The following is a 14560-nucleotide window of genomic DNA, read 5'->3' as shown; positions in this document are numbered from 1 at the left end:
TTGAAGATTTTATTATCCTAAGACTTCATGTAAGATGTTACATGGTCCTAGCTAAGTGCAAGACGTCCCTTTGACTAATGCAGGTTAACCGATATCCTAGGTAACTGGGCCCGTCTTATGGGAAAAAGGGGTAATTAGTGTAACTAGATGTATGACTCAATTGCTAATAATAGCAATCAGTTGTGATGAGGCCGAACTCCCTAACTCTAGGACACCCTAAAACCTAGGACACAACGCGAGGTAAGTATTCCTAATTGGTTCTAAAGGTCTTTACGAAGAGATACTGTTTTCCAACGGTTCCAAAAGCACTGATCAAATGATCTTAATTTATTAAGTAAATAATTTTTAATTTTTCAAAGATTTTCGATTCCTAAAATCTAAGGAATACCAAAGGCTCTATGGTTGGCAAATTTCAGCCTTGAGTAACATCCATGGAAGGGCATCGTGCTCTCAATCCTTGTATAATTTAACACATAAATTATAGTATATTCTTGCCTGGCATGATTCTCAGGATTTCTGTGGACAGTGGACCTCAGAGCCAACAACATACTATAATTTACATGCAAAAATTATGCAGGAACGATCACAATTAGTATACAATTATGAATGCGATCTCGGCAGTTAAACCGTCACAGTATAGTCAATTTACAAAGGGAATCTATAGCCTCTAGGGTTTCTGTTTCAAACAATTTTAAGGCTAAATATATGATAAAAAATTAGGATTTTTTGAAAAATTTCACTGACTCGTGTGTTGATTTGCTATTAAGTTGTGATTTATTAACATTAAGATCAAATTGCTAGGATTCCACAGTAACCCTAAGGAATCGAACTCCACATTCATTGTAACTTTTTCAGTAACACGATATCAATGATTGTAGGCTACTACAAGGGTTTCATGAATTTGGAATAAGTTTTACTATCAATTTCCAAATTTCCAAAATTTAGGTCAGATTGCAAATTAACAAATCAACGCATAACATACGAATCTCAAATCAAGTAAAAATGTTATAGTAAAGATAGAATCATGGTATTAGACTACTTTAAAAAGTTCAAAGGTGATTATAAAGATTTGATGCCAATTAAAATTCACACAAAATTCGAATAAAATCAATAAATAAATTAAAAAGTACACTAAATGGTATCCTAAAATCCTATACAAATTTCACTAGATATAAAATAGGTTATATGATTTACTGTCAAAATTTCAAAACCTAATAATTAATGTTCCTCCATAAAATTAATTTTTGAATAAAAAGGGCATTTTGTTTCCTACGAATTAAAACCCATTTTTTTTAAAGAAAATTGTGAACTCATATTACACCTTTGTAAAATCTTTTGAAAATTTTTCAATAACCTTATAATGGCCTAAACTACTGGTTTGTAGGAAAAAGATTAGAAATTTCATTAATTTAATATAAAAAAGAATTACGACAAATAAAACGAAGAAGTGATTAGAAAAGAAATAAAAAAACCTTTTTTCAAAAAACAATTTCATGAGAAATTCAATTTACTATTGAACATTAATTCTGGAGAGTTTCATCAATTTTTAAAACCTTTTGATATTTATTAAAAATAGCCAAAATTTAAAATAATTTAAAACCGGAGTAAAAAAAATTCAAAAACATCCAAAAATTTTTGGGTGGTCTGAAAATCAAAACATTGGTTGGAAACAAGATTTCAGAAATTTTGGACATGGTTTGATATACTTTTGGCTTCGTTCATCAAGAAATAACCCCTTTCGGGGTTATTTTTTGAAAAATAGAATGAAAATTAAAACGGCCAAACCGCGATTGGAAATTAAGTTTCCAGTAGTATTTTATTTTATAAAAATCCTAAAAAATATCAGTTTTTAAAGAAACCCACATTTTCATACACTTGCTTTGATAATCCGATTTAAATCCATATTGGTCAAAATTTGGATTTTGAAAACTTATAATCTATATTATAACATACTGGAATTTCAAGGAAAAATTCATTGATTTGATCTATCAAAAGTAAAACCCTAGCATGCTTTTCTACTTTTGATATTACAAAGATAAAGATCTACCGTTGATCGCGCTCCTTGTCTCTAGCGTGCGTAGATCCGAGGTATACGCTTTGTCGCACCCTTTTATACGCTCTAGAAACCCCAAAGAATCATAAACTAGCATCCAATATGTTGAATGTATTGAATATGTGAAATCACTTTGTGAAGAACCAAGTGGAAGATATGAACACCAAAGCAACAAAAGAGAGGAATGAATTCTAAGGAGGAAGAGAGAGATGGATGAATTTTGAAATACACGAGGGGGGGTGAATTGGTTTTAACACTAAATTTATACCTTTTCCATTTTAAGTATTAAACCTAATTTGAATTTTCTTCTCTTGATTAGATTTTGGTTAGTTCAAATAAGATCAAAACAAATGAATTGCAAAACCAAAATCAATAATGAAAGTGCAGGATAAAGAAAGAACACACCGATGTATAGTGGTTCGGGCAAAGCCCTACTCCACTCTTCTTAAGATCGTCCTTAAGGATTTTCACTATTGTGAGACCTCCACAATGCCCGTCTCCGAGGCGATTACACTCCCAAGGGATATTAAATGAGGATGCCCTTGACACCTTTACACCGACTCTCCTTCTTCGCCGAGTTCTAAACGATATTCCCTAGTGTATTAAGATAGGATGCCCTAGCCATCTTTACAAGAAAAGAAGATGAAGTTTTGCTTGGCTTCTCTTGAAAGCTTGATGCACAATGTTGTCCCTTTGATTGCTCTCCAATATAGGTTGCAAGTGAAAGCCTAAATCCAAACTCAAAAAATTTGAAGTTGCAAGGCAAGTTTGGGGAGAAGAAAACAAATTCTTAAGCTAAAAGGGTTTGCAAGTGTTTGAATGCTTAAGGACGTTCTTCCAAATATTCAAGAGAGAAAAATAATTCTCTTGAAGGTGTATATATAGCTTTTCAATAAAATATGACCGTTTGGGATTAAAGAATTTAAAAAATAATTTTTAATTCAAAAGCCAACGGCTCTTTTCTCAGCTATCGCAACGTTCTCGGAGTTCTGAGAACCATTCTCGGAGTTCCGAGAAAATTTCTCGGAGTTTCGAGAGAACGGCCAGAAAATGGAAAAATTCTACTCGACCATTTCTCGGAGTTCCGAGAAAATGGCCAGAAGTTGAAAAATACTACTGGACTATTTCTCGGAGTTCCGAGAAGCCTAAAATCAGCAGACTTTTTATATTTTTGTTGCTATTTGATTTTGGGCTTTTGGAACTCAATTCTTAAGATAATTTGAAATGTTATGAGGGTCCCAACATGTTGGTCCATCACAAAACCATTCACTAAACCATTTAAGTTCTTAAGTGTTTTTGCAAACTCTTTTGAAAAACCCTTGCCTTGACTTATAAATCTAAAGAGAAAATATGTACAATGAAATCTATGTAACCTTCAACTTCTCTTTAGCCTTGGTCTTCAATTGGTCTTCCATTTTGTGTATGCTTGCTTGAGGGATGATGTGAGCTCCACTTAGCTCCTATGACTTTTGTGTGGTACATCTTCAAGCATGCCTATGTGGTGTGTTGGTTCCTTCAATGATCAACCTATGGGCTTAACACAACACTTCAAGGCAAATTGATTAATATTCAAGAGCATAATCAATTATGTTTAAAGTCATCAAAACAAGATAGGAGAGTAGACCCTTGGGCTTACAAATTTTCTAGAGAAAAACCAAAGTTTGTGCTTGCTTTGTTATTATAAAAAAAGTTAGGGTTAGATTGGATTTGGATGTTTCCAATGTGAGAACTCCTACCTTTAGTTAGTTTCCAATTCTCACATATGGCTTACTTTTTCCTTACCTTCTAAATTGGATTAACTTCTAATATTGATTTCTTGCAAGCCAAGCAATGCTAAATTACACAATGGAGATGCTTCAAGATCAATCTAGAAGTCTTCTCACATAGGAAACTAGCTTTTATTAATGATTTTCGTTCAAAAAGGATTGCCCGACGTTGGAACTCATTTTTGTCCTATTTAGAGGCTGATTCAGGGAAAGTCATAAACTAGAAAGTTGTAGATCTTTTTTGAGACGTTCGAAACAAGTATATTAGTAAATTTCTAAGACAAAAAGGTAAAACATTATGGCCATGTTAGTAACCTGACCATACAAGTTCTCTCTAATTATAACTCTTCCTTTCTTTATTATTTTTCTCAAACAAATATAATGTCACCAACCACCTCATCCCATGTTTTACGTTTTTGCATGTGGCCACCTCATGTAGGGCGCCCACTTATGTGGCCAACCCATATGGGTGGGTCCACATGGACCCCCACCTTGTGGGCTTTAGCCCAATGGGCCTTATGACATGTATTTTGGTTTTTTTCAATGAAAATTCAATAAAATCCTTTAAATTTAAAATTTTTATTGATGAACCCAACTCATATGACATTTATGGTGCACCATCGACATATGATTGAACCATCCCCTTTAGAAAAAATATTTTTGTGGACCAAAATACCCCTATTCGACCATTATACATCTAAATACGACCAAAATACCCTCAAGTTGGTTCACCTCTTAGAGGAAAAAGTTAAAAATGGAAAGCCTTTCTGGTCAAACTTCAAAAATAGAAACTTTTAAAATTGGGTCCTTTTGGTGGGTAATATCAAATAGGATCATTTGGTACCCCCTGAAAATACACAAAATGCCCTTGACACATAAAATTTCCAAGTCAAGCGAAACACATGAGAAACTCTAATTTTAGCTGGCTTTGTTCATCATTTTTGGGTGGTCTTGAAATCCAAAATTAAAAATAATTTAAAACCGGATTTAAAAAATTCAAATTTTTTTTAAAATGTTTGGGTGGTCTGGCAATCCAAAAATTGGTTTTGAAACAAGATTTCACTAATTTTGGACATAGTTTGATATACTTTTGGCTTCGTTCATCATGAAAAAGAAAACGGCCAAACCGCTATTAGAAATTAAGTTTCCAGTAGTATTTTATTTTATATAAAACCCAAAAAATATCAATTTTTAAAGAAACCCACATTTTTAAACACTTGCTTTGATAATCCGATTTAAATACATATTGAATAAAAACGAAAGAAAATCATTATTAAATAGAGGAAAATTAACTTTTTGGTGAAATTTTGGATTTTGAAAACTTATAATATATATTATAACATACTGGAATTTCAAGGAAAAATTCATTGATTTGATCTATCAAAAGTAAAACCCTAACATGTTTTTCTACGTTTGATATTACAAAGATAAAGATCCTACCGTTAATCGTGCTCCTTGTCTCTATGGTGCGTAGATCCGAGGTATATGCTTTGTTGCACCCTTTTATATGATGAAGAAGACCAAAAGAACAACCCAAAGATCCTTGATGTGTGATTTGTTGAAGAAGAAAAGGGAATTCAAGAATCTCTTTTGTGAAGAACCTTTGAGAGAGATGAACACACTTTAAGAGAGAAGAGGTTTTTTTTTTTAGAGGAGAGAGAAAAATGACGAATTTGGATTTTTTTTGGATATTTTCTAGGATTGTTTGCTTTGATTTTTATACAAAAAAGCTAAGGTTAAGAGAGAAATAGTAGTTTCCAATGTGAGAGCTCAAATTTTGGCTTGTTTCCAATTTTCCCCTCTTGCTTTCTTTCTTTCTTGTTTTGAAATTAGATTTGATTCCAATCTTAATTTCTTGTCAATCAAGACATGCTATGCTCCATTCCACATTGCTTCTTTGGAAGAAAACCTTTTTTAAGCAATCATTCCTCTTTTCCTTCTTTCATTCTTTTCTTTTTTTACTCTTTTTATTTTTCTTTTAACAAATATGATGTCACCATTGTGACATCATCAAGGTTTGGTGCTCAACTCATGTGGGTCAGCCATGTGAGGCGCCCACCATGGTGGTCGACCCATATGGGTGAACCCACATGAGCTCCATCTTTGCGGGCTTTAGCCCAATGGCCATTTCACACGGGTTTCCGGTTTTTCCGTAAAAATTCAATAAAATCTTTCTAAATTCAACATTCTATATATGGACCCAACCCATTTGACATTTATGGTGCATCCCTCACACATGACTGGACCATCTTTTTGGAAAATAACTTTTCGGACCAAAATACACCTATTTGACTGTTAGACATCCAAATGCGACCAAAATACCCTCAGATTGGTTCACCCCTAAATGGAAAAAGTAAAAATGAAAAGTCTTTGTGGTCAAACTTCAAAAATAGAAACTTTTAAAATTGGGTCCTTTCGGTGAGCAATATTAAACAGGATCATTTGGTATCCCCTGAAAATACCCACAATGCCCTCAATACTCAGAATTTCTAAATTAAGCGAAACCTCTAAGAAATTATAAATTTAGCAGGTTTTCCAAAATTTAAGAAATCATTCATATCCCTCAGACATAATTCGGGGATCAAAAGAATTACACAGGAAAAGACCAAATTACCCTGAGGTGCTAGAATTTGGCGAGACTAGGGAAAACCCTGAGAAATTTCAAAAATAACAGATTTCCGAAAATTTATGAACGGACTCAAGATTTCTTAGACACAACTTAGGAACCAAATATGATATGTTGAAAATGTCTAAAATACCCCCGAAGTGCAAGACTAAGAGAAAATCTTGAGAGATCTAAATTTAGCAGGTTTTCCAAATCTTACGAAATTACTCATTATCCAGCAACCGTACCCTCAAGGTGGTTTTGGATATATGAAAAATGGTTGAAATATCCATAAGATGATGAAAATGTGGAAGCCCCGTGAGTTTCTAAAAATAGCAACTTTTTCAAAATTTGTAAAATCACTCAAAATTTATCAAATATAACTCGGGGGTCAGACAAGACACATCGGGAATGACCAAAATACCCCTGTAGTGTAAAAATGGGCAAAAATGAGGGAAACCCCAAAAATAAAAATAACAGATTTTTTAAGTTGGTTAGAAACTTGAATTTTCATCTTCTAGATAGCATTGGAACACCCTAGAAAACTTTAGGATCGCGAATAAACTTCAGAATTCCTTCAACGAGGCGAAATCTACCCTAAAATGCACAGATGCCTAATCCTAGGTGGAATGCGGACTCGAAACTTGATAAAATACCGAATCTTTTGCTTTTTAAAGTATAGGAAAATGGGGGTGTCTACAGGCCGACCCGTGCTCGGTATGACATTCAAAGCATCCAAAGCTGCCTACATATCCAAGCCTCACTGGAATCAGAGTCGATCGTAGTTCGGTTCCTGAACTAAGCTACATGCCTAAGACATCTAGGACACCAATCTAGACTAGAAGGATTGTTTCAACAGTTTAAAAGAGATTATTTAGTTTAAGTTGAGTAGATTTTATTATCCTAGGACTCCATCTAAGATGTCGTATGGTCCTATCTAAGTGCAAGACATCCCTTAGACTAATACAGGTGAACCTACATCCTAGGTAACTAGGCTTGTCCTATGAAAAAAAGGGGTAACTAGTGTAACTAAATCTATGACTCAATTGCTAATAATAACAATCGGTTGAGATGAGGCTGAACCTCCTAACTTTAAGATACTCTAAAACCTAGGACGTGATGTAAGTGTTCCTAATTGGTTCTAAAGGTTCCTACGAAGTGATACTGTTATCCAACGGTTCCAAAAGCATTGATCAAATGATCTTAATTTATTAAGTTAATGCTTTTCAATTTTTCAAAAATTTTCGATTCCTAACATCTAAGGAATACCAATGGCTCTATTATTGGCAAGTTTCAGCCTTGAGTTGCATTTATGGAAGGGAATCGTGCTTTCCAACCTTGCTTGGCATATTTCTCAGGATTTTCATGGACAGTGGACCTCGGAGCCAACAAAAATTTAAATGCTCAAATTATTAAGGATTGATCGCAATTAAGATACGATTATGAACGTAATCTTGGCGATTAAACTATCATAGCATTACAAATTAGCAAAAGAAATCAATGACTCCTAAAGTTTCTATTTAAATAGTTTAATGATTAAATACATGATAGAGCATTAGAATTTTTTTAGAAAATTTGGATAACAATTCGAATTTATTTTGATTTTCTTAAATATTTTAAAAAATTTCAGTTCAGATTAGAGATTTACACATCAACTTGAAGGAAATCTATTCGGATTAAGCTGAAATTTTTACAGTAGCTTTCTCTTGACCAGAGAAGATTAGTGTAAAATGTTCACGGATTATAAATATGTCTTGCTATCAGTTTTTCAATGTTGGAGAGTTCTGTCTAGATTATAGATTTACACAGTAACTCATAGCAAATCTAATCTAAATAAGTTCAAATTTTTACAGTAACTTGATCTTGACAAGAGAAGGTTTCTGTACAATTTTCATGAATTGTAAATGTGATTTACTATCAATTTTCCCATGTTGAAGATTTCTGTCTAGATTATATATTTACACATAAACTCATAGAAATTCTAATTGAAATAAAATGAAATTTTTATAAGAGATTGCGTTAGACCATAGAGGATTATTGTAAAAGTTTCATGAATTTTAAAGATAATTTACTATCAATTGTCAATTTTAAAAGTATCTGTTCATATTATGAATTTACAAAGAAATACATAGTAAATCTAATCCAAATCAATCCAAACTTTGTGAAAATATGTAATTCTAGTAGTAACTCATAATAAAATATTTTCAGAATTTTTCATTCCAATTTACTATTTGTTTCCGATTTAATATGGCATGTTGGATTTGGGATAAAAAATCATAAACAACTATCTAACAGCAACAAAAAATCTTGAAACATTCGCAGGAGATTAGATCAAGTCTTATTTACTTCTTATCCAAATTTCATCTCTGGAAACTCTATATATGTTTCAAAAATTAGTTTTTTCCAAAAATACCCCTAGGATTAAATAAATTTTTAAACCCCTTAATGAAATCTAAAATTCACCAAAAACTTCGTACGGTTCCAAAACCTTAAATTTCTATTATGTTTAAATTGTCATTGATTTTTTATCTGTTTTGAAATCTTTTTAAATTCGATCTTTGGAATTTTACCCCTTTAAGGGTAAAGTTCAAAAGGTCAAATCATGGTCAAAACGAAGTCAAAATTTCTAAAAATTCTAAATTTCTATACTCTTTAATACACAAAAGATTCAGAGATTGAAAAATTCAAAAAATTTTAAAGGCTTATTAAAGTTGCTTTGTAAAGTGAATTTAACCCTCTTAATTTCAAAAATTAGATTTTAATATAAAAAAATAGATTTTCTAAGAAAAATTTAAGATTATGAAATAACGTAAACCTGATTTCATCTCCTCAAAATTTTACATGCAACAATTTCATCTTCATAGCTTTTCAAAGAAAATCACAAATTCAATCCTAACATGCTTCTAGTTTAAACTACATGAAAGAGGGTTTTGGAGAGAGAGGGATGAAAATTTCTATAGAGAAGCCAAAGGTTGTGCTTACTTTGGTTTTATAGAAAAAGTTAGGGTTAGATTGGATTTAGAAGTTTCCAATATGAGGACTCCTACCATTAGTTAGTTTCTAATTTGTGCTTTGACTTTCTCATTCTTTGATTTTCAAATTGAACTTATTTCTAAACCTTGTTTCTTGCAAGCTAAGCAATGCTAAATTACACAATGGAGATCCTTCAAGATCAATCTAGAAGCCTTCTCACATAGGAAACTAGCTTTTATGAATGATTTTCGTCCAAAAAAGTCTACCCGACACTTGAGCTCATTTTTAACCAATTTAGAGGTTGATTCAGGAAAAATCATAAACTAGAAAGTTGTAGATCTTTTCGAGACGTTTGAAACAAGTATAAAACATTTTTGAATGAGAAGGTAAAAGGTTATGGCTGTTTTTGTAACCTGATCATACAAGTTCTTTCTAATTATAACTCTTCATTTCTTTATTATTTTTTCAAAACAAATATGATGTCACCAACCACCTCATCCCATGTTGGACGTTTTTGCATGTGGCCTCCTCATGTGGGGCTCCCACTTATGTGGCCGACCCACATGGGTGGGTCTACATGGACTCACACGATCTATCAAAAGTAAAACCCTAACATGCTTTTCTACTTTTGATATTACAAAGATAAAGATCCTACCGTTGATCGCGCTCATTGTCTCTAGGGTGCGTAGATCCGAGGTATATGCTTTGTCGCACCCTTTTATATGATGAAGAAGACCCAAAGAACACCCCAAAGATCCTTGATGTGTGATTTGTTGAAGAAGAAAAGGGATTTTAAGAATCCCTTTTGTGAAGAACTCTTGAGAGATATGAACACACTTCAAGAGAGAAGAGGTTTTTTTTTTCTTGGGAGAAGAGAGAAAAAGGACGAAGTTGGATTTTTTCCATCTTTTCTAAGATTGTTTGCTTTGATTTTTATACAAAAAAAGCTAGGGTTAAGAGAGAAATAGTAATTTCCAATGTGAGAGCTCTATTTTTGGCTTGTTTCCAATTTTCCCCTCTTGCTTTCTTTCTTTCTTGTTTCCAAATTGGATTTTATTTCAGTCTTAATTTCTTGTCAATCAAGACATGTTATTCTCATTCCACATTGCTTCTTTGGAAGAAAACATTTTTAAGCAATCATTCCTCTTTTCCTTCTTTCCTTCTTTTCATTTTTTATTCTTTTTATTTTTCTTTTAACAAATATGATGTCACCACTGTAACATCATAAAGGTTGGGTGCTAAACTCATGTGGGTCAGCCATGTGGGGAGCCCACCATGGTGGTCGACCCATATGGGTGAACCCACATGAGCTCCATCTTTGCGGGCTTTAGCCCAATGGGCCATTTCACACGGGTTCTGGGTTTTTCCGTAAAAAATCAATAAAATCTTTCTAAATTCAACATTCTATATATGGACCCAACCCATTTGACATTTATAGTGCATCCCTCACACATGATCGGACCATCTTTTTTGGAAAATAACTTTTCGAACCAAAATGCCTCTATTTGACTGTTAGACATCCAAATACGTCCAAAATACCCTCAGATTGATTCACCCCCAAAGGGAAAAATTAAAAATGCAAAGTCTTTGTTGTCAAACTTAAAAAATAGAAACTTTTAAAATTGGGTCCTTTCGGTGAGCAATATTAAACAGGATCATTTGGTATCCTCTGAAAATACCCAAAATGCCCTCAACACTTAGAATTTCCAAATTAAGCGAAACTCCTGAGAAATTCTAAATTTAGCAGGTTTTTCAAAATTCAGGAAATCATTCATAATCTCTCAGACATATTTCGGGGATCAAAAGAATTACACAGGAAAAGACCAAATTACCCCGAGGTGCTAGAATTTGACGAGACTAGGAAAAACCCTGAGAAATTATAAAAATAGCAGATTTTCAAAAATTTATGAACAGACTCAAGATTTCTTAAACACAACTTAGGGACTAAATATGATATGTTTGGAAATGTCTAAAATACTCCCGAATTGTAAGACTAAGAGAAAATCTTGAGAGTTCTAAATTTAGCAGGTTTTCCAAATCTTACGAAATTACTCCTAATCCATCAGCCGTACCCTCGAGATGGTTTTGGACATATGAGAAATGATTGAAATATCCATAAGATGATGAAAATGTGGAAGCCCTATGAGTTTCTAAAAATAGCAGCTTTTTCAAAATTTGTAAAATCACTCACGATTTCTCAAATATAACTCGGGGGTCAAACGAGATACATCGGGAATGACCAAAATACCCCTGCAGTGCAAAATAGGCAAAAATGAGGGAAACCCTGAAAATTCTAAAAATAACAGGTTTTTTCATTTGCTTGGAAACTTGAACTTTCATCTTCTAGAGGCCAAATCAACCCCCTAGAGACCTTCAGGATCGCGAATCAACTTCAAAACTCCCATAATGAAATGAAATCTACCATAAAATGCATGGATGCCTAATCTAATGCTGAATACATATTCAAAACTCGATGATACTACCGAATCTTTTGCTTTTTAAAGCGTAGCAAAATGGAGGTGTCTACACCAGCCAAACCTTTGTCATCCAAAATGTTGGACCTCTGTCCAATTGTCATCTTGAGGTCAGGATTTTCTAAATCCTAATCAAGTTCAATCTTTCTAAGGGTGTCGGTTCTCAAACCGCAGGGCCACACTTTGCTCTCAACCCCTCTGCTTGTCCAGGACGTGAGTAAAAATTTCAAAAAAAAAGAAAGCAACAAAAATACAAAAACAAATGTTTTACCAATAGTTTTACAGTTGTTTTACTGTGTTTCTGTTCTCTGTCTCCCGTGTAGATAGATCATGGACGACCAGGAAGAGTTGGATGACTGGATTCACAACTTCTACTCTGTGGAAAATTTTGACTTTAACAGATGATTCACCAATCCATTCGAGCAGTTCTTCTTTTTACTCTCTTCCATTCAAGTCGATTGGAATATCCTTAGAGCGGCTGCACGATGTTGGGACATGGACAACCATGTCTTTCGATTCGTTTTGGAAGAAATTTGTTCCGCATATGAGGAATTTTGTACCTTACTCAAGGTACCAGAGGAAGGATTGTTTGTCAGGCCTATCATAAGGCCAAGTAAATACAGCAAGTCAAGCGACTTTTCTGCACCTGCGATAAAGATTCTTTTAACTTCATGACCACAAAAGATGTACTTGTCAATCAACTGGTCGAAGCCTTTTCTCCTGTTCAAGATATGGATGATTTCCCCTATCAAGAGACCCAGCATAGAGCTCTCTTATTCTGCATATACGCCAAACACCTCACAAGGCAGTACTTTGGAGAAGTCATTTGGCATTCTTAGTATAGTGGATCAGGTACCTAATAGAGCCAATCCGGTGTCTATCATCCTAGACAAAACTTTTAACGGATTAGACAAAGTTCAAGAAAATCCTAATTGTCAGTTCACAGGCTTCCCTATACTTCTCTATATCTAGCTTTGTTTGAAAATTTACATCGCTACCCCAGATACCGAGTTAGATGCTTCCATTTACAATTACCGTAATTGGCATCACTTTCAGCATTTGGAAAATGTATCCAGTTGATATTCATGGATGTCTAGCTTGAAAGCTGAAAATATTTAATGGAGGCTTCATAGACATTGTCCTAATGTCCTGTCAACACCCGGATCTTCCTATATCCAGCTCCTTGGTTTGAAAGATACTTTTTTTCTATATTCCAAAGCGTATCATGCATCAATACGGAGCCAAGCAAGAGGTCATCCAGCCAATCGATCACTTCATCCCTCCATGAAAGTTTTTCAATGGTCTCGCCAGAACTGTCATTTCTCAATGGAAAGAGAGGAATACCATTCCTAATTGTGATCTTGCTACTCTACACACAAATGAAGTAGCAATCAACTACTATTCCTCGCTAGGAAGGGATGTCCTTCAGGGGACCACCGCTCTCGGATGTTGATCAACCCACACGGAAGACAGAGAACACCGTGTTTTCTTTTCTTTTACCATCTTTTGCTTTGTAAATAGCCTGCTAAAGGCCCCCATATAAAAGAGAAAGGAAATGTAAATAAATAAGAATGTGTCCATAGGTATTGTACTTATCCTTTTGTTTGTCTGAAAATTCCTTGTAATCTTCTGTACGGAATAGACCATGTCTGCTGATATGATGTCCGAATGGATACGAAGTTATAGTGAGTAAAGAAGCTACTTATGGTTCAGTCATCTCACTCAGCATGAGCAAACCTTCTCCTTGTATGAGTCCATCCCAATAGATTGGAACTTCCTCAAAGTAGCGACCAAGTGCTGGGATCCCCAATATTACGTCTCAAGGAATGTGTCCCACTTTCGGGGAATGACATACCTTTTTGCAGTATTTGCAGAACAGACCCATCATCTGCCCTGAGATTGGGTATGGGATTAAGAAATTCATTTGTCTTTGGTTGCTTTGCGAGCCAGGACAGGACCCGGAGGACTTCATGTCCTCAAACGGTCTTTACATAGATAGGCTCATTAATGCCTATGCCACGAAGGGAAACTTAGATGACCTGACTTTCTAGCAACGTCGACATAAGGCCTATGTACTTTGTGTTTACGCGAAGTACCTCCTTTGTCAGGAATCCAACGTAGTTCTCTCGCCTTTCTCAGGGTTGTGGACCAGTTGTCATTAGATGCCAACCATATACCCACCATACTTGCTGAAACTTTCAAAGGGTTGGATAAAGTCTTTCAATACCCTCACTTTCCTTTCACAGGATGTCCTACCCTTCTCTACATTTAGCTGTGTCTCAAATTATGCATAGCAATCCCTCATTCCCGGACAATCCCTAGCATCTCAAACTTTAGGTCATGGAGACAACAAGTTCATTTCAATAGTGGACCTAAATGGTATGACTGGTTAGGAACCCGTGCAAGTTATGACATATATTGAAGGATGCCTGGTTTTGATACCTTCACTATGAGTGCGGCCAGAACCCAATACGTGTGTATCCATGGTGTAGAGAGCACTTCCTTATACATTCCTCACTAGGCCATGCGTCAGTTCGGAGGAAAACAGCTAACACGAGAACCTCTCTCGTTTCTATCCACTGCTAGAATTCAGCGAAAACCTTGCTAGGACTCTACACTCGGCGTGGGAAAATCGCAGGGTAGTCTCCATACGCGACATATATGTTTCTCGTGATGACAGGGTGCATCC

The sequence above is a fragment of the Tasmannia lanceolata genome, unplaced genomic scaffold (assembly GCF_043159265.1).
Source record: "Tasmannia lanceolata isolate RefF3 unplaced genomic scaffold, GAP_Taslan_0.1 ptg000013l, whole genome shotgun sequence".
NCBI lineage: Eukaryota > Viridiplantae > Streptophyta > Magnoliopsida > Canellales > Winteraceae > Tasmannia > Tasmannia lanceolata.
This window is presented reverse-complemented; position numbering follows the sequence as displayed.